Source organism: Protopterus annectens, chromosome 7.part1 (genome assembly GCF_019279795.1).
Source record: "Protopterus annectens isolate FY-2018-M chromosome 7.part1, PAN1.0, whole genome shotgun sequence".
NCBI classification, from domain to species: Eukaryota; Metazoa; Chordata; order Ceratodontiformes; family Protopteridae; genus Protopterus; species Protopterus annectens.
Window position 1 is genome coordinate 18,124,441 of NC_056740.1, and position 21,744 is coordinate 18,146,184.

General features: G+C 42.8%; 1 protein-coding gene across 1 annotated transcript in view; it reads right to left on the minus strand.

The window, feature by feature from the left end:
- ACKR2 (atypical chemokine receptor 2) overlaps positions 1-17,489 on the minus strand; it is a 304,404-nt gene extending 286,915 nt beyond the window's left edge. Inside the window, exon 1 of the mRNA XM_044078529.1 lies at positions 17,153-17,489. The gene's annotated coding sequence lies outside the window, so the exon portion shown is untranslated. The remainder of the gene's footprint in view (positions 1-17,152) is intronic.
- Between the last annotated feature and the right edge of the window lie 4,255 nt (positions 17,490-21,744).

The window sequence follows — 21,744 nt, forward strand, 5'->3', positions numbered from 1 at the left end:
CTTTTTGGCAACTGTGAAAACACACCACAGGATGCCCATTCCCCTTTCCAAACACCGATGATGTCAGCACCCTATAAGTATATCAGGAGAAAGGAAATCTCCCAGTAATGCAAATAGTGCGCTCTGCTAATGTGTCCGTCTCTAGTGTCATAACATAGTTAGGTAGGGGTTTAAATACAGCAAGTGTGTATGAAGGGGGGTAAGTGTGTATGAAAGGAATATCCTTTTTGGCAACTGTGAAAACACACCACAGGATGCCCATTCCCCTTTCCAAACACCGATGATGTCAGCACCCTATAAGTATATCAGGAGAAAAAAAATCTCCCAGTAATACGAATAGCGCGCTCTACTAATGCGTCCATTTTTAGTGTCGTAACATAGTTAAGTAGGAGTTTGAATCCAGCAAGTGGCAAGTATGTATGAAGAGGAGAGTAAGTGTGTATGAAAGAAATATCCCTTTGGGCAACTGGGAAAACACACTACAGGATGCACATACCCCTTTCTAAACGATATCACAATTATTTATGGCTTTTGATTACAGACATGTCACGTGTGTTTTGCCCACACAGAATGCCCATGAGTGCGGGTTGTCTCTCACAATAATGCATGACATTGATTAAACCAGTTATGGCAATGCACACATGATGTATGTGTGTACCAAATACACATATGTACCTGTGACCTTCAATAGTTACCATGTGTGATGCCTGCCACATGTGAATACATGGTATTTGCACAGGGTAACATTATGACTGTGGTCTTCTGTGCAGGTGCTGCATGTGGGATGTGTATATACAGTGTGAGATGTAGATGCTATCAGTCTAGTAGTGAGGGATACACACCTGTTCTGGGGCATATAGTCTACATGTTGTTGATGAACAGGTGCTGCATGTTTTCACCTGTTGTGGGAGTGGTAAGACGTTGTTCCATAGCAATGCAGTGACCGCATGCTAAGAACCGTTCAGCTAGGGTGTTGTAGCTACAGTAATTCATTAGCATTCAGTAATATGTCAGCATCCCTGGTGAGGGTCTGATGCCAACCAAGGTCAGGGTTCTACCAGCCTGTGTCACTTGCTCAGTGATCCCTTCCATGTTCCCTATCATGTATCCCAGTGAGGGTCATCACACATCAGCTGTAGTGGCATGGACAATGACTGAGTCATATGTGTCCATGCATCTGACTGACCTGTATGCTTGTGCTATGTGGTGGGCCATAGTGCCCCATGAGCATATCACTGTGACCTTCACCTTGTCCAGCCTGGTGAGCATGTCCTCACTGTACTGGACAATAAAAGTACCTAACACAACCGCAGCAGTAGTGTTGTATAGCTGTACAGACTGTGCTTGTTTGGCACACAGGATTTGTGTGCTATGTGTTATGCGTGCTGTGTGCAGGCCTAACGTATGCCTGTGTGCCAGCTGCAGAGGTGTCTGCCACTCATGCAGGATGCTATCCTTAGGCTCCACGAATGGCCCGGTGTGTTTCCGTGCTTGTATTGCTGTCAGTGTAGGTCCACATCAGACTGGTATTGCAGTCACTGTAGTATTTCATGCCACCTGACAGGTTATGCCAGTACTGGGTTCAGAGTGCTTAGTCCACAATTTGGCCACGTGTTTCCATCTCATACATGTGTTGTACATCCATGGGTAGGGGATAGGGTTGACTGTGTACATGTGGCAGCTGTGACATTACTACATGACTCACATATTCCACAACTTTACCATAGAGGTGGCTGACAACTGACCTTTGCACATGCTACCATAGTATTGAGATTGCATTGTTGATTAACAGCACATAGGGCCAATGGTGAACAAGATACATAGGTCCATAGGTTCATACAAGGATATCTGCCCTAGGGCATTTATACACCTAGCCAGAATGTGTGTGGCTTTCACCATGCATTGTAAATCTATCTTGCTATGCCCTTTTCCAAGGTTAGTATACTGTGCCTCTGCCTAATAGCGACACATAAGTGATACCCAGGGTAAACCTACAATGTCACATCCAGTCATTAATATCACTCTTGAAGATAGTCACTGAGTGACTCTGCCTAACCTCTATTGGGATAATATTCCAGAATGAAGGGAGCCTCTGAGTTATGAATGTGTCCCTCCAGCATGTCCTATGTATATCACTCCTGAGGTTCAAGTCTTTCCAGTGTGTATCCTGAAGGGATCTGGATATTCTGAGGTGCAGCATGGCCATTAAGTCAGGGTTTGACATGGCTTTATATGTCAGGCACAGATTGCCTATGAAGAGGCAGTATGCCACTGAGTAGAGCTGCTGTTTCTTTAACCTGTCAGTATGTGGCATCTGTTTGAGCCCTTTGATCCTCTTGTTGAGGTACGTATGTGGTCTTTCCAGTTGCTGCAGGTGTCTGGTAAGGTGCATGCCGACAGGGTCATTGTAGTCAATTATGGGCATGATGAGGGATGAGTAAAGAGGCACAATGTCCTCCCCTGATCTACATGTGAATCCCATCATGATGATGTGGCCCATATAAAATGTTTTCCTAACCACTTTGTCCATGTTGTTGTCAAATGGTAGAATGCTATCAACCTGTGTACCCCAAGGTCCATAATTCCTTCATCTGCACTTAATGGATTAACACATATGTGGTACTTTGTGGTCACTTTGTGTTTGACAAAGGGGATGACTATACGCTTTTTGGCATTCAGCTTGAGGCCATGGCTGTGGCACAAGTCGTGTGTTTGCAAGAGGCCCTTTTGGAGGATGCGTGTGTTAGCCAGAGAGTTGATTATGGCGTCCGGTTTGCAGTCATCTGCGACTTGCTCAGCTACAGTACTTCCATGTTGGCCTGTACCTCTGATAAATATATAATGAACATGACAGATCCCAGGGCTGAGCCTTGTGGGACACCACTTGTAACCGGTTTTGAGGCTGACATGGCTCCAGCAATTCTAACCATGTGTGTTCTGCCCTTGAGACACTGTGCAATATCCGTAGTGACATAGGGGTTAATATGTACACTGGTGAGCTTCCCTAGAATGCACAAGTGGGGTATTGTATCAAAGGCTTATGCAAGGTCCAGGTAGGCTGTGTAGACAACCTTCCCCTTGACAGTGGCCTTGGTGACTGTTTCAAAGAAATCAAACAGGTTTGAGAGGCAGGATCTGCCATTAACAAAGCCAAACTGTGTATGGTGACATGTCTGTAGGTCCCCAATATCTATATATATGAGGTTCATGATGATCCTTGCCATAGCTTTGCAGACCAAGCTATTCAGATATATGGGGTGAATAGTGTCCAGGATCCGTTAAGGCACCACCTGAATGTAGAGGGACCACTGTTGCTGTACGCCACTCTTTGGCCACATATCGTGTAGTAAGGCTGGGATTGAAGAGTAGTGTTATGTCTGGGTGCAGCTCTTCTTGGGGTTCATGTAGGACACAGCCTGGGACACTGTCTGGTCCCATTGATGCCGTGTTTATTGCTTTGGAGAGGGCAGCTCTTACCTGAGCATCTGGGATGTCAGGGGGGGCAGCACTCTGCTGGGAGACATATTTGCCCTTTTGGTGTGGTGGGGGGGAGAAGGTAGCAGTGAACCTGTCCACTAGGATGATGGCAATGTCTGTGTGTTTGGTATTTTGTGTGACATCTTGGACTACCTCTGAGCATATCTGGGTATTACCACCCAGGTTCCTAACATAACTACAGAAAGCCTTGTGATTATCCTCAGTGTCTTGTGGAATCTTCTCTCAAAGATGGCCTTAGACAATCTTATGAGTGCCTGTAGTTGTCTTCTAATACTCATCAGTGATGCCTTCACATTTTGGGAGTTTGTTGTATCATGTAGTGGCTTCATCCTTCTATTGTATAGTTTGTTTATGGCTGGTGTCCAGCACACAGGACGTCTGCCTTTGGAGGATTGGGTCTTGCTTTCATATGTGATTGCATGATCCATGCATTCCTGAATGTGTCCATAGAATGCCTTTATACAGGTATCTGCAGTCTGGTCCATATTTTCAACAGGCCTGGGGGCTTTGAAGGTTTCCACATCATTTATGAGGAGTGTGAACATGCTTGACATGAGCTGTTGACTGACGTCCCGCCCTCCAGACTGCGCAAGGTGAGGGTCACATTTAGCTACCTGTCAGGTGATAGAATGTGCCACATAACACAAGCAGACAGGTCACTCCACAGCAAGTACAAGTATGAGACAGTCATTGTCCATGCTGGTGTGAACAACCTGAGACGTACCTCCCTGGACCACATGGAAAGAGACACAGAGGAGCTCTTACAGCACCCTCTCAAACTCAGGATTCCCACACAGCCTTCATGCTGACACAGGAGAGTATAGATTTCTCTGCAAACACCATCATACTGGGTGACGTCAGCTACCCAAACATAGACTGTGAACATTACTCAAGCCACAATACCCAAGCTCTAGGGTTCCCATAGTTCAGACACTCTTTAGCTATGGACTAGGGAGTCAACTTTCCCACAAGAGGGGCAGATATACTAGACCTGATCATCACAAACATGAGTACAAAATGCTCACCACTTGAAGTATATCCCTCATTGTTGCAATCGAACCATATACTAATCACACTGGAGTACTGGATCCCCCACATATGCAAACCTCAAACACATCGATGTGTGTGTGTGGGAAATGCTCCTATTAGCAACTGTGACAGTACACTACAGGATGCAGATTCCCCTTTTGAAACACTGATGATGTCAGCACTCTATAACTATATTACCTGAATTAAAGTTCTCCAGTAGTTCGTATAGTGTGCTCTGCTAATGCGTCGTTTTCCGGTGTCATGACATAGTTAGGTAGAGTTTGAATCCTGCAAAGGGAATGTATGAGTGGGGTTTGTGTGTGTGCATAATGCTGTGAGGGAAAAGTGCCTTTTGCCAACTGGGAGAACACACTACAGGGTGCACATCCCTCTTTCTAAACACAGATGATGTCAGCACCCTCTAAGTACAGCATTAGAAAGGATTTTTCCCACTAATGCAAATAACACACTCCGCTAATGTGTCTGTCTCTAGTGTCATAACACAGTTAGGTACGGGTTTGAATCTTGCAGATGGAAAGTATGCATTTTACTGTGGGTGGGGTTAGTGTGTGTGCACAATGGTGGGGGTGGGATGTGGCTTTTGCCAAATGGGGCTATGCACTGCAGGGTGCACATTTCCCTTAACAAACAGTGATGTTGACAGCACCCTATACAAACAAAACAACAAAAGAGAAGGTGTTGGTACCAATAACGCATGTAAGGTAACACTTCTTCAAGTAATGTCCACAAAACGAAGTAGGATAAACGAAAAATCCTTTTACTCGATACAAACAACATGACAACAGACAACTGCCAGTACTCAGTATAGTGCTACATGCTACTGTAACACGCACATGTACCAGAATATACCTAGATAGTGTTTTGAATCCTGAATGTGGCAAGTGTGTGGATGTGGGATGTTGCTGTGTGTGCATTTCCATATGGAAGACATGTTGGATGTGGCAATCAGGGAACCACAGTACCTGATGCACATTACACTTTTAAACTAATGAGGTTGCCTGCACCCTGTGAGTGCAGGTAGAGAAGAGGAAATCAGTAGTAATCCACATAGTGCACTTTTCAAATGTGTACCTGTCATGTATCGACAGCTACTCATGTAGGGTAATAAATAATGGGAATGGCAGGTGAGCGTGTGCATGTGTGGGGGTAGCAGGGTGTGTGTAAATGCATGTGTGACAGAACAGATACATATAGCTGAATCTACATAACAGTACATGATGCACATTCCCATAGTCAATGGTAGCATGTGATGGTGTGCAGCTGGTACACTTTGGTAAGTAGTATGGGTGCAGATAACAATTCAGGACATTCATACAGTTACTGCAGCAGGAATGCTGGGATATACACACAATCATAGTGGAACAGTGAACAGTTACCAACATGTTACTACTAATACACATCTATGTAGTCACCCTGTGCATCAGCAACGTGTTTACCTTTTCCTGCACCAATGTTGTAGTATGCAGGAGGTGGCACAGTGTCATCATATGCACATGGTGTGGGTTAGGTATGCTCAAGCCAGCCACTGGTAACACCAATTGACATGTGTGTGTATGTGTGTTTGTGAGGGGCAGCAGTACAGGGTGGACCAGTGTTGGTGCAGTGTGTGTGTGTATGTGTTTGCCCTAGGTGTTAAATTTCTGCATGTGTGTAAGCACGCACACAGTCCCACATAATGGCTGCCATGTACAGGGTTTTGTGGACAGCCACAGACTGCACCTGTCAGGTCATCCAGATCAGTGTCTGTGGGCACGGACATGGTACCTGTGCCTGGCAGGGGTGCTACGGACCATATCTGGTACTAACCCAGACTGGGTACTGTCATCGGAAGCGGGGGTGTGTTGACTGGACACAGTTCCCTGTTGGAACTGTCCAGAGCCACGTGCACATGATCTCCTGGGGCGTCCTGATGACAGCACAGACCCAGCATTGCTGGGGCTGGTGCTGGCACTTGAGGTGCGTGAGTGGGCCTGTTGTCATCCGTGGCCACTGCCAGCTGGTGCTGTTGCCGGCATACGGCCACGTCGACGTCACAAACGCACACCATCGCCCTGGCCCATGGACATCTGGTTGTGGAGCAGCTGTTGTATGTCCCCACAATGTCTGTCAACGACATCTGTGAAGTTACGAATAGCATTCGCAACGTCAGGCATGCCGTCTGTCATGGCTGTGCGACATGCTCTCAGCTCCCTCAGACCCTGTCTGGTGTACCTTTCCATACGCGCCTGTGCCTGCATAACAGTCCGAAACATAGTGGAGGTTGACATACCTCCTTGGGCACGTCGGCCAGAGGCAGTACGGCCACGGATGCCCCCACGAGAACCCATGGGCGACTGTCTGCGTGGTACCATTGGAGGACCCTGCTCATGGCTGCTTTGTGGGGATGCATGTACCACAGGTACCACATTACCCTGATCTATGCCCACTGCATACTGTCCATCACCTAGGGACAATGGTGACAAAGGATGTAACGGCAAGATGACTGTGCACATTGAAGGGGTTGACAGCTGTGTACTGTCAATTGGCTGACCATTGGCAGACCCAGACACACCTTCCTGCACCATTATAGACATTTCATCATCATCAGTACCTGGGGCACAAGATTCAGGTTCCCTGCTGCAGGTCACCAGAGCAGCACCAGAACCTACGGGAGGAAAACAGGGAACACAGATTACAGTCTCAACACATATTTGACAGTGATGCACTTCAATACTAATGCACACATTCAGAAATGGACACATACACTCATGGACACACACACACATGCACACATGGGCACAGGCACACTTGCACACACGCACACCCCACAGTAAACACACACATCAGTACTGTGTTACACTACTCTTACTATTGTTAAACTGGGTATTGCAGGTATTATTAAACACACTCACCAGCATGTATACTACAGAGTTACACTACTCTTACTAGTATTATAAATTGTTTTTCAGGTAATGTTAAGCACACTCACCAGCATGTATGGCCTGCCTCATTGCTAGATGGGAAGGACCTGGAAATGTGAAGAAAGTAATGTCAGTGGGCACAAGTGTGCCATTTGTTTTGCATATGATACAGTACAGTGGTACACTAGTTCCCTTATACACATCAGCTGCTCATAATGTCTGTATCACACATGCACAATTACATATCATGATGACAGATACATACCACGTGCACACCTTATGCGTGCATGAAGTAACAGTGTACAGAACAGTCATATGTACATACAAGGAGTTAACTCTAATCTCACCCTTACCTCTCTTCAAACGACAACTCAAACTGTACTTCCAAAACCACTGGCTTTGTTCTTGTAGTACTCCAGGCTAACTTCCCTCTCCCCACCCTCTCTTTACCTTTAACCCCTCATTGTGCAGAAAAACTAGCTTCTACCCTGTTTCTTTTCCCTTGCTGTCCTTCTATGCTCTGACCTACTTCTCCCATCCCTCCCGCCTCCTCTTGACTGTCTTCCTTCTTTTCCTCACTTCCCTTCTTGACTCCTGCCTCTTCCCTATTATTTTATCTTTCATACTCCTTCTACGTCTCTACCCCTCTGAGCTTTAACTATTATCTATATGGCTTTTGCCTTATTGCATAACCGTTATGTTTTAGGTAGAATTGCTTTGAAACCGACAGAACATTGTGTATGAGTTTAAACTGTTTGAGTTCCTTAAATGTATGTTGATTTTTATTAACAAGCTGATTTATATTTCTATTATTTTGTATGTCTTTATTAACAACTTGTCTGTCTGCCTTTATTATGTTATGTGTGGAGCTTTTCTCCCCAGGCCTCTACTGAAAATGGACATATATCCAGCTAGACTAGCCCGGTCAACAAATGTAAAATTAATAACAATAAATAAATATGGCATCTTACCTGCACGCTCGGTGTCTTGCTGCTGTGTGGATCCAACCTCCATCATGATGCACGACTGATGCTGTTGTTGTTCTGGGGCTGGATCCACAACACTTAGCAGTAGCTCCTCCTGTCTGGTGAGGGGGGGGATGTGTGACCACCCCCCCCACCTGTGGCAACCTGTTGCCTGCGGATATCTGCAGTACGCTGGCGGATATTTCTAATCAAATCACTGCAGTGATGTCTCACCTGCTCATATGTCCTATCATGCATGCCAACCTCATTTATCCTGATAACAAGGTTTTGCCACAGTGCAGAGCTCTCCTGCTGATTCTGGGTGGTGCGTGAAAACAGGATGGCATAGTCACGCACCAGGCTCTGGTGGATCACTTCATCCTCTGCAGCAGAGTAGGCGGGGTTCCTTTTCGGAGCCATATTCCCCTGGAAAAGTACACAAACAGGTTATCAGCATAGTATCTCAGCAATATATGGTACACATTCTATACAGGGAGTATTAAATTGTACTTATTACTGCTTGGTTGTAACTTGATTAAAGTGTAGCTATCATTCTAAGTCTTTTGGATTAAGCACTTGGCCTTCAGACCAGTTGTTTTACATTAGGGAGGTTTGTGGCAAGCACTGTGGTGGCAGGACACATAGCTTTCATCCTTCTAAGTTGGGAACTGCTGATTGAGAGCCCATTGTCCAAGTGTATTAGTTCTGGTATAAGCAGTTGGCCTTCAGGCCAGTTATTTAACATTAACAAGGTTTGTGGTCTGCACTCTTGTGTGAGAATAGGCTGTACTCTGCCATTCATAACTGGGAACTTCTGTTTTCAGGTTTATAGTGCCTGCATATTTGAGCTGTATCTTACTGACATTGGTACACCTTGTTTGCTGTAGCAAACACTACATCCAAGCCTCCTGAATCTAGCTTTATTTATATGCTTGTTATCTGTTAGCTTGTTATTTCACTGGTACGCTACTTCCACATAATACACAGCTTCTCAACACTTCTGTGACTCACTACTGATATGTGCATTGCTTACTGTACGTATTTCCTTGTTACACATGACAGCAAGTGACTGCTTGTCATTTTTGCATTTACTTAATTGTAACACATTGCACTTAAGTTACCTGGCACTTGCTCACTGAAGCTATTATATCAGTCAGCAGTAGAAATTAATATCAGTACACCCTCACTCCCCACTGGACCTTGTTTTCAATTATTACGGAATTCACAATAGTATTCTAGCATGTCCAAAGGTCAGTGTCAGTCTCCTCTCCAGTCCAGCTGGTGAGTGTGGTAATCCAGAGGCAATGTTATAACAGCTGCATGTACACAGACAACCCCTCCTCCTAACAACAAATTCAAACACATGTGAGTGATGCAACCATATACCAAACTGGAGGCTAGGCTCTCTCTACTCAATACTGCCATAACCAGTCAGGTGGAGAAGGAAACCACACTCACTACACTTCCAGTCTCACATAGACCTACCACGACAGCAAAACTAACACATAATCACACAAAAACATACTCGGAGGCTCAGACTACAGATCTGCCTACGCAGCAGAGACCTCCAAAGCGGACACCCAAGCAACCACTACCACAGAAACAAACACGTGCAACACATATCTTACAAAGCCAATGTGCTGAACACTCACAGCCCTTAACAGTAAACAACACACCTCATACACGTGTAATAGGTGCCTCTATCATCAGGCACACTGACATCACGTTCACCAGGCTTAGCGAGGAGAGGGTCACAGTGCGCAGCTTGTTGAGCACTATGACCCGCCACATAACACAAACACTCAAGTAACTCCAAGGCAAGTACAGGTATGACTCACTCAATGTCCATGCTGGTGTGAATGACCTGACACATACCTCCCTGGACTACATGACATGAGACAGAAAGGAGCTCTCTGAGCATGTAGCCCAAGACAGTATGACCCTGACCTTGAGTAGCATCTTACCCTCACCAAGAATGATGCCACAATATCAAGGCAAGATGATCCCTTTCAACAAATGAATGAAGTACTGGTGTCATTCACAGGTGAGCCAATGCCTGTCATCTTGGGGTGATATGCTGTACAAGCCACAATGCTTTGCTAGGGACAGCTTGCACCTGTCACCCCTGGCCTTTTGGATTTTGGCAGAGGCTCTTGCTACACCCATAGTGCCTTTATTAGGCAAGGCTCATAAGGCAAACCCACATCCATACATATCACAAAGGATGAGGAACTAAGAGTGATGCTACTCAACACCAGAAGTCTAGACCTCAGGATAAACACACTCAAAACTCTACTTAGCATTATGAACATCGATATCTGTGCAGTAACAGAAACCTGTTTCAGGTTTCCCAGGAGCACACCAGCACTAACAAGTTATACCTGTTACCATTCTTGTCGGCCCCAACACTTGGACCAGACAACAAAGGAGGGGGAGTATCAATATTCATCGCAGATTCCCACACCTCCACATTGGTGGCAAAGTACCACATAGGTGTTAAGCCATTGAGTACAGAAGATGTAATTGGGGACCTGGGGAACAAACTTGATAGCAATCTGTCATTTGTCAACCACATGGCCAACGTGGATTGAAAGACATGTTATATAGCCCAGCTAATCATGAAGGGATTCACATGTATGGCAGGGGAGGTCATTGTGCCTCTTTACTCATCCATCATCAGGCCTATAATTGAGTACAATGCACCTTTTGGGATGTACCTAACCAGACACCTACAGCAACTGGTAAAGCCCAACAGTACCTCATCAAGAGGATCAAAGGGCTCAAACAGATGCCATATGCTGCCCAGTTAAAAAAAATCCAGCTGGACTCAGTGGCATACTGCCTGTTCAGAGGCAATCTGTGCCTGCCATATACAGCCATGTCCAACCCAGAAGTAATGAACATGCTGCACCTCAGGAAATCAAAGTCCCATACAGCCACACGCTCAGGAGACCTGAAACTTAGCACTGACATAAATAGGACATGCTGGAGGGGCATATTCCTAACCCAGAGGCTCCCTTCACTCTGTAATGAACTCACAGTACAGGTTAGGCAGAGTCCCTCATTGACTCTCTTCCATAGGAACCTGGATGAGTGGATGGAGATCATAGTTGTACCCCGGGTATCACTTCTATGTCACTGTTAGACAGAGGCACAGTATACTAACCTCGGAAAAGGGCATAGCAGCATAAATTTTAATTGGGTGGCAAAGACAAACACATTCTACTAGGCTTATCAATGCCCTAGGGCAAATAGCCTAGTATGAACCTATGAACCTATGTGTACTGCTATAGTACTTCTGCCATATGTTGCATGTGTGTGTGTTGTGGGGATGCACAGGTAATGGCCAGATATTTCTGCACAGGCAACACGTCTGAAACACTCTGGGTGTTCATCCCTACATACTGTATGTGTGTTGCCATCCAACCCTGTGATGTGGACACACATTACTCAGCCTGGATATACATATCCCAACAACACCACAAGCACAGTACACTACCTTGCTATGTATGCATGTAATTACACAGTTATTCACTAGTTAGGACTGTGATGCTATCCATGCAGCCCACTGGGCCAGTGGAAGCCACAACTCACACTGCTGGCCCCTTTACAAAAGCTTACCACAGACATCCCACATAGTGCATGTACTGTGCACACACATATCTAACCCAGACCGTATGCACACCACTTATTTATCCTGTCCAGTGGACTACAGATACAGGCACATTGTATAACAATAGCAGGAGGCTACTGCAGCACAGGGCAGATTCACATGAAGGCAAGGCATCTGTGATCAGCAGTGTTAAGATGCTTCACATTCACCAAATGCACAGATATTGGCAACATTGTTGCAGACAGTTTAGGTGCAGGTACCCCCCATTCTCCTACACAAGTGGAATTAGTTATCACAGATGACTGTAACCTCCCTATCATCTCACATGTCCAGGTGAGGGCCACCCTCAACATTGCAGAACACATAGCATCACTGTTACAAAATGGTATCCCTGGATGTGTGATACGTTCACCCCTAGAGGACATAGCACCACATTACAGACTGATATTAATCCCTGGCCATACTACAGGATATGTACCTGAACAGTGCCATACATACACAGTGGTCCCACACCAATGAGGAGGAACCTCTACTGACCCTGGGAACTACTGCATCATATGCATAACTGGCCTTGTGTTCTAAGCTATGGAAGTTTTAAGTATGGACAACATGTACAGCAATATTACATATGTATATATTTCAGGACTATGTACACACAACCTATCTCATGGACATACCTATAGATAGTGAACTATGATACATTTGGAGGTGTCACAGTAAACACAGTATTAACCTGCTACTTTGCATTACCTGTGTTTGTGGCAGCTGTTGCTGTGTCAGTGGTGCTGCTTGCTGCTTGCTGTTTGCTGCTGCTGCTGCTGGTTTTGCTGCTGGCTGTCTTTATTTCTGTTTTTTCTCTCACTGTCTCTCTCTCTCTTTCTCTGTCTGTTTTGTGCAATGAATGTATTGCATGTGTGGAGTGTGGGTACTGGATGCTTTTGTAGGTATCTGCATAGGTCCATGTGATGGCCTCTGCACCAGTTGTAAGGCAGCATTTGCTAATTGCATGCAGCCAGTTGTGTACTGATTGCATGTCTCACTGTGATTTCAGGACAGTGCTATAAAAGGGTATGTGAGATAGGCGTTGCCCTTTCAGATTGTAAGGGCGTGGACCATGCTGGTATGCTGTTGACAGTGTTCTGTGAGTGTGAAGGTTAGTACGTCTCTCATGCTTCATGCAGTGTTGTAAATTCAGGTTGCTGCATTTCTCTCACCTGTTCCCTGTAGTGAGTGTGTATGCATACTGACACCTACAACTATATTTCATATGTATTGCTATATATATATATATATGTGTGTACATATGCATACTTTCATATATGTACATTAGCTGACAATATTGGGTACAAGCTAACAATTTGCAGGGCTGTTTCTGTTAACACTACACTAGTATGGGAATCCAGTAATTGGGACAGTAAAAGTCTGTCTGACATGCTTAGGGTAGTACACATACTATATTGCCTTTATCTTCATTCCTACTATTACATGTTCCACGTATTTAGCACTATATTCCTGTATGACAGTCATGGCTTAGTGGTAGGTCATACAGACTAGTGTTACAATGGTCTTGTGGTAGGGCCTACTAGTATGCTTATATTTTGCTTTCAAATTGAGTACAGGGCCTATCAATCAAAGTGCTGGAGGCACCTTTAAGCAGTTAAAGGGGTTAGTAGGTCTCACAGGAGTCAGGCTGTGTTGCAGATTCTGGTTGCTGCATTTATCTTCACTGTTTCCTGTAGTGAGTGTGTATGGATACTGACACCTACCACTATATTTCATATGTATTAATATATGTATATATATATATATATATATATATATATATATATATATATGTATGTGTACATATACATACCTTCATATATGTACATTACCTTACATTATTATGTACAAGCTGACAATTAGCAGGGCTGTTTCTGTGAACACTAACGTAGTATGGGAATCCAGTAATTCAGGCATTAAAAATCTACCTGACATGCTTTGGGTAGTACACATCCTATATTGCCTTGATATTGATTCCTACTATTACATGTTATATTTATTTTAGCACTATGTCCTTGTATGAGAGTCATGGCTTAGTGGCTGGTCCTACAGACTAGTGTTACCAGGGTTCTGGGTTCGAGACTAACAGTAGGAATTTATTTTTCTTTCAAACTGAGTATTGGACCTGTCAATCAAAGTGCTGAAGGCACCTTTACGCAGTTAAAAGGGTTATTAAGTCTCACAGGAGCCAGGCTGTGTTGTAGATTATGGTTGCTGCATTTATTTTCACTGTTCCCTGTAGTGAGTGTGTATGGATACTGACACCTACCACTATATTTCATATGCATTAATATATGTATATATATATATATATATATATATATATATATATATATATATATATGTATGTGTACATATAATACTTTCATATATGTACATTACCTTACATTATTATGTACAAGCTAACAATTAGCAGGGCTGTTTCCGTGAACACTAAACTAGTATGGGAACCCAGTAATTCAGGCATTAAAAATCTACCTGACATGCTTTGGGTAGTACACATCCTATATTCCCTTTATATTGATTCCTACTATTACATGTTATATATATTTTAGCACTATGTCCTTGCATGAGAGTTATGGCTTAGTGGTAGGTCATACAGACTAGTGTTACCAAGGTCCTGGGTTCGAGACTGACAGTGGGTATTTATTTTTCTTTCTAAATGAGTACAGGACCTGTCAATCAAACATGCCAAAAGCACTTTTAAGCACTTTAAAACCAGGTCTGCGCTCGTTTGCGTGGAGCTCACACATGCGCACCGCCGGTTAGCTTGTGGGCGCGTCGCCAAACGGTGTGTGCTGGGTTACACCTTAATTGGCTAGTAACACACATGTTAAACTAAGCACAACTAGTTGCACACAGTTTGAGCCTGTTAAACCAGTGCTTAGCTCTGAGCAAGCAATTTGCACTTTGTGAAACACTACTTAGCTACGGGCACTCTGTCTCACTGCAGTTTAGCTATCAGTACATTTCTAACAATTTTTATTCTTGTATTACTTGGAAATATATGCTCCATTTCATTCCATTTTACAAAAGGAAATACTTTTACATTTGTACAATACTGTCAGGGGCCTTTTTAGTGCTTATTTCCAAAAAAAAAAAAAAAAAAGGTGCTGTGTGGGCTCAAAACTTGCCTGCCAGATCTCAAGCCGACAACTCTACTGCTCTGCTATTACTTCTTGGCTTGCTTTGCATATTTAGTTCTTATATCCTTTTCCACTGATTGCTAACTGCAGTTGCGCTAGTAGCACACCCAAGCACGAGCACACAGTAGCAAACATTTACGGGTTTAAAAAATAAAACAGTTTTTATTTTCATTTTATAACATCTGTTCACTCTTTACATTGCTGGTCTGTGGGGGCATGTGTTGTGTAGTGTATTTATTCACATTTCCATGGCCTTTCTCGTGGCTGTTTACTTTCAGCCATTATAGACTTCCGGGGGCGTGTCCGCTTGCAGGGCTTAGCCAACGGACACGCCCCCTACTGTCTTACACGGTCCGTGTAAGAGTTACAGTGTGATTCAGCATGCCTCATGCACCTCATGCATATGCATGACATGCTGACATCACACCGTTTAACTGCAGCCTCCATGTAAGAGTTATAACTCTTACACGGAGGCTTCCTGAATCTGGCCCAATATTTATATTCAGCAGATGTAACAAATATGTGAACAGTATCAAAGACAAATCTTAGCATTTCTTCAACCACAAATAACTTCAAGCTGACACTTTTTTTTTTTCTTTTCGAAAGAAAGTAAATTAGTTATATACTTATATTACTTGACAGCAAATACATGCTGCCAAAAGCAAGGCTTGCTACCAATACTACAAATATGCCAATTATAGCTACAGTTTGCACAGAGGAACAGCCACATTACCTATTAATTTCTTAACACAACTGCATAATTTTTAAATATGACGTCTTAACAATACTGTATTTACTCATTTGTAATATTTGCATTGTGCATTTTTGTTTTGTGACTCATGACAGAAAATGTTTTAGTAGGATCAATTCATGTACAAGTTTACCAAAAGAATAAACAAATTCTAGTCAGTTTTTCTACCTTTAACAGATGGTATTTTCATATAAATGACATATTTCTAAAGCATTACAATATTTAACTTGCTGTTATGCATCAAGACAATGGTATTGTATGATGTCACATTTATTTTAAAAGCAATATTTTATCTGTGTTGAAACTGACCTCTAGATACCCAACTGCAGGTCCGTTTATAATAGGATAATGCTATTATGATTAATGCTATTCCAGGTCTGTTATACAAATATTGGAAATGACAATGTGTAGGGAAATAAAAGTATAATGAAAAAGACTGATATTTTTAGATATATTTTGCCTTCCTTACTACCCTAACTACTCACCTCTCTCGTTTCTCGCTTTCACGAAGTAAACAATCCAAAGAGAAAGGTAATAATACCAACTGGAAACTATATTTTGACCAAAGGAGCTATGTGGGCTAATTGACTATCAATTCTACTCAAGTGCAGGCTTTAGCATGAGCTGGCACACTCCTGTACACACCTCAGTCAGGATACCATGCTTTTCCACTTGGTTAAACATCATGAAATACCCTTTTTCAAATAGCCATGTTATTAACAGCAGTATGTTGTATTTCCTGCAGAGGCAAATTCAGAACAGCACTTTAATCACCATCACCTTTGGTCTTTGTATTATTAATTACTTTAAAAATATTTATGAAAAGTCCATTGTGCTGCCAGCTTCTCAGAGAATTCCACAAACTGTTACACCTTATTCAAATCTTATTCCTTGAGTTATAGCCTTATTTTTGATTAATGACTGAAAATTTTAAGATGATCAGTTTTGGCTTATAAAATTAATTCCTTGCTCTTTAACAATATTTTTATTAAAGTCTCTGTCTCACACACACACACACACACACACACACACACACACACACACACACACACACAAACACCAACACATACTCATATATGCACACACACACACTCACACACACACACACACACACACACACACACACACACACACACACACACACACACCTCTTTGTAATAATATACATAGAAATGTCATAAACTTACGTTATTCTATGGAACAAGCTTTTATGCTCTGCAGCTAAAGGACTCCATTTGGAATTTACATCCAGTCACGTCTTCTTAGTTAACTTGCAACAAAACTATAGCAGCATGGATATAACAGCAGATTACTTAAACTGATAAAATGTATGTTTAAAAAGGCAGCCTGTGTGCTGTCCTTGATATAGTCTGGATCCTTGATTCAATCTTCTTCAGTGTGTGTCAGAGGTTTCTGAAATCACAGCTTTAAGAAACTACTGTGGGTGGGACTATAACTTCATTTTTTTCCATGATTTTCACTGATGTACTAGGTTCCTCATAGCTGAATCTCTGTTTCTGTTTCTACAAGAAACAAAAAAAGGAACTTTATTACTTTCAAAGTAATTAAATCATATCTGTTTGATATATGCCACAGACATATACAAATCAATGCCTCCCATTTGCTGTAAAATAAAATGTACAAGAGAGCTCATATTTCTGGATTATGTAAAATTACATGCACAGAGCTAAAACATAAACATTATTTCTATGCCTGCTGTTAGTACAAAGAATGTATTGTTTTACACCAAGCTTATGTTGGGGAGATGCCTTGCATACCTGAATGTTAATACTAGGCGAGGCGACAGCAGGCAATGTTTATAGCAAGCAGAAAGGTTCTAATAATACTGATCCACAAACTGAAGATGAAATATATAAAGCCGCATATTTCCATTTAAATATTAAACCAGAGATTCTGTGGGAATGAATATCAAATGTTTTGCATAAAAATTAGTTAAACTACATAAGGTATTTCAAAATAGTAAAGGGAGGGCAGTCCAGGGCTTGGAATAAGCATCGTCATTGATCCTTTTGAACCTTTTTTAATTTTTTTTCAGGTTCTTAGCTTCTACTATTTAGGTCCCGCATTTGACCAGGTTTCTGTTTGTTTGTACCAAGTTGAACTGAGGTAGGCTACCAGCCACAATTCTGAGCTCAAATACCAGAAGACTAGAGGCTTCTGAGCTTCCGAAAAACATAAGTTGCCCCCCCCCTTTTTTTTTGCTTATTTATACCATTTACTGCACTTTTGTATTGCCTGCCACCTGCATTTATACTGTATTTATTTACTGTGTACCAAACTACACTGTTGTACTGCAATTGTGTGCTTTACTGTGCCTGTTAAATCAAATGTTATTGCTGTTTCCACTGTTTACAAAGCTTTTTTGTTAGTTTCAGTGCTTGTTAAGCATTTACTGGTATCTTTCCCTATTTTTAAACTATCTGTTCTACTTGTTCTGGTTTTCCCACCAAGCAGTGTTTAAATAACTGATCTGTTAACTGTTTAAAACATACTTTTGAGCCTTCTTGCTGATTTTCTGCTGTTTTAAACACTTTTTAGTGACCCACTGCTATTTTTTTGCTGTTTTAAACATTTTCTAGTGTTTTCCCACTGAAATGAGGGTAGCTAGTAGCTGTAGCATAGTCCAGATACAGGCTTGCTGCTTCTGGAATTGTTTGTAGTGGTTTGTTCTGAACATGTTTGTCAAGAGATCTTGGATTGGAAGGAGCCTATCTGTACCTTTGTGAGAGTATTGTGCTGATTTAGACCTGTCTGGTAAAGGGAGGTTGGTCCAGGACTTGGAATAAGCATTCTCATTGGTCCTTTTACATTTTTTTAAATTTTATTTCAAGTTCTTAGCTTCTGGTATTTAGGCTCTGCTTTTGAGCAGGTTTCTGCTTCTTTGCGTGTCACACATCGCCTTACATTGCTGTGCAGTTGAGCTCCAAAGCTGGACAGTTAAATTCAACAAATTTTACCTAAAACCCAGACAGAAAAATACATCCACTGAGCTCCTCTGTTATCGATTCTGAATAGCCACCCCTAGTGACAACATTCTTCAACTTAGTATTATGGACAGTTGGACTACCCTTGTTTCTCCCGCCAACCTTGTTGACTTGGGTTTCTTGAGGCAGTCTAGCAATTGCCTCATTTACACAGGCAACCCTCTACTAATAGCACACTGTAGTACAGAGTGCAAGACATGTATTTACACTAAAAATCTAGAATCCATGCTCTCTCTCACTCAAAATAGTAACACTGAGAAGGTTGTCAACTCACCCATGACTACATATGCTCATAGTACCACTCCTCATACACATACCACTACTAATGCACACAGTACGCATCAAACACATAAATCCACATATGTGGAGGTTCTCTCGAAAAACTTACTGAAATACCAGAGACCTCCAAAATACAAAACTGCTACAACTAACGCAGTCCCCACAGCACCCATGACACATAGCAACACCAGTGTCTCACCCACCAAGCCAGTAAGGCATAACACTCAAAAACTACATTTTCTTGTCATTGGAGACTCAATAGTGAGACATATGGATGTCCCACTCACCAGGTTGGACAAGGAGAAAGTCACAGCTGCCTGTCCAGTGCCAGGATTCATCAGATCATGCACGCATTCAGGTCTCTCAGCAACAAGTACCATTATGACTCTGTCATAGTTCCTATTTGTGCGAATGACCTGACACGTACCTCACTGGACTATATAAAGAGAGACATGGTTAAGCTCTCTGAGCATGTGTCCCAGGCAGGTATGTCCCTAGCCTTGAGCAGCATATTACCCTCACCTAGAATGCTGCCACAGTATAAACAAAAAATGATTGATTTCAATAACTGGCTCAGTTTTTGGTGTCATTCAAAGGGGATCCAGTTCCTGTCAGCCTGGGAAGCCATGTATTGCTTTGCTAGAGATGGTTTGCACTTGGCAACTCTAGGCTTCTGGCTACTGGCAAATGCTCTTGCCTCCCCCATAATGCCTTCTGTAGGCAAGGTCTCAAAAACAATATTACTGATGTGAAATTAACAAATCAGAATAAAATAAGGGTCATGCTGCTAAATGCTAGGAGCTTAAACCAAAAAAAACTACACTCTCTGGAAGCACTTCTATCACTAGAAGATGTAGATGTCTGTGCAGTCACAGAAACCTGGTTCAAGGCATCACAGTGTACCCCAGCCTTGCAAGACTGAAATGCCTTCTACAGCTTTAGACCACAAAATGAACATGTGAAAACCAAAGGAGGCAGTGTTTCAATCTATATTAGAGATAAATTCACCACCCGTCTATTTAGACTGGACAACTCCATGAAGTTATTCCAGCTATAGGTTACAGTGGGTAAGACCCCCATTCAAGTTGTAGCCAGTTATCGATCCCCCTCCATGGTTCATGACACCCATGAAGCCTACTTGACAAAACTGGAGACAATCCAAATTTTACTGAACACATTGGTTATGGAGGATTGCAATTATCTCACCATCAGCTGGGAAACCTATGCTAGCCCTAACTTGCTAGTGCAAAAGTTCCTTGACTTTGTTAATTCAAATGCCCTGGAACAAATTGCCCATACCCCAACAAACGGAACAAACATTCTGGATCTGGTCTTCACCAACATGTCAAACAGATGCACTGTCACAACAGTAGGACCCTCATTAGTTAAAACTGAGGACAAATCAGTCACCTTTGAGTTGGTTGTTGTTGCTGTCTTTCGGCTTTTCCTGATTAGGGGTCACCACAGCGGAACTCCAGTCTGCTAATGTTTGGCAGTAGATTTTGATGAATGCCGAGGTGCCAGCTCGACGTTCAACCTTCAACGAAGGCACACCCATTTATACATGTCTTTCGAACACCCACCCAACCGCGGGGAGAGACATGCAGACTCCACACAGAAGGCACTCCGCGCACTTCAGCCAAGAATCGAATGGGAGAACCTCTTGCTGCGAGGCAACAATGCTACCGCTGCACAACTGCGGCATAAACTGGTACTAACACCAAAACTCACAAAGGGTGAAATCAGAATAAAAAAATTCACCAAGGCAAACTATACCCTCATAGGTGAAGGTATAAATGCATTCCAAGCACCACCCCAAGCTGGAAGTGGTAACTACACCAAAGTTTACAGTAAAGCCCTGTACAATCACTTGCATAAGTACATGCCCCAGCTAAAAACAAACTGTCATGGTGAACATCCTGCATCAACAAACTTTACAATAAATGCAAAAAGTTGCTGTCCAACAATACAAAGGCAAGGTCCCAACAATGGAAAAGCACCCTCTTCAGCTTCAACAGGCAGATAAGATAACTTGTCAGATCCTCCAAGGGCTCCTTTGAGAGAAACTCAGCAAGGACAGCCAAGGATAATCATAAGGCCTTTTACAGCTATATACTTAACCTAAAGGGTCAGACACAAGCATGTGCAGAACTAGTGTCCAATGGTATCACACACACTTACCCCACAGAGACAGCAAATCTGCTAGTGAATCGATTTGGTGAAAATGTCATTCCCTTATAACTTACAAAAACCTTCACCCAAACATCCCTCCATCCTACATATCTGAAGAGCAGGTCCTCAAAGCATTGTCCAGGGCAAAAACACAGCCTCTATGGGACCAGACGACATTCCAGGCTGTCTTCTAAACAGGCTGGAACATGAATTGGCATCACCACTAAGTACCCTTTTCAATCATAGCCTAACCACAGGCTTCATTCCTGTGGAATGGAGAACAGATATAGTTATTTCCCCTCCACAAAGGTGGCATAGCAATA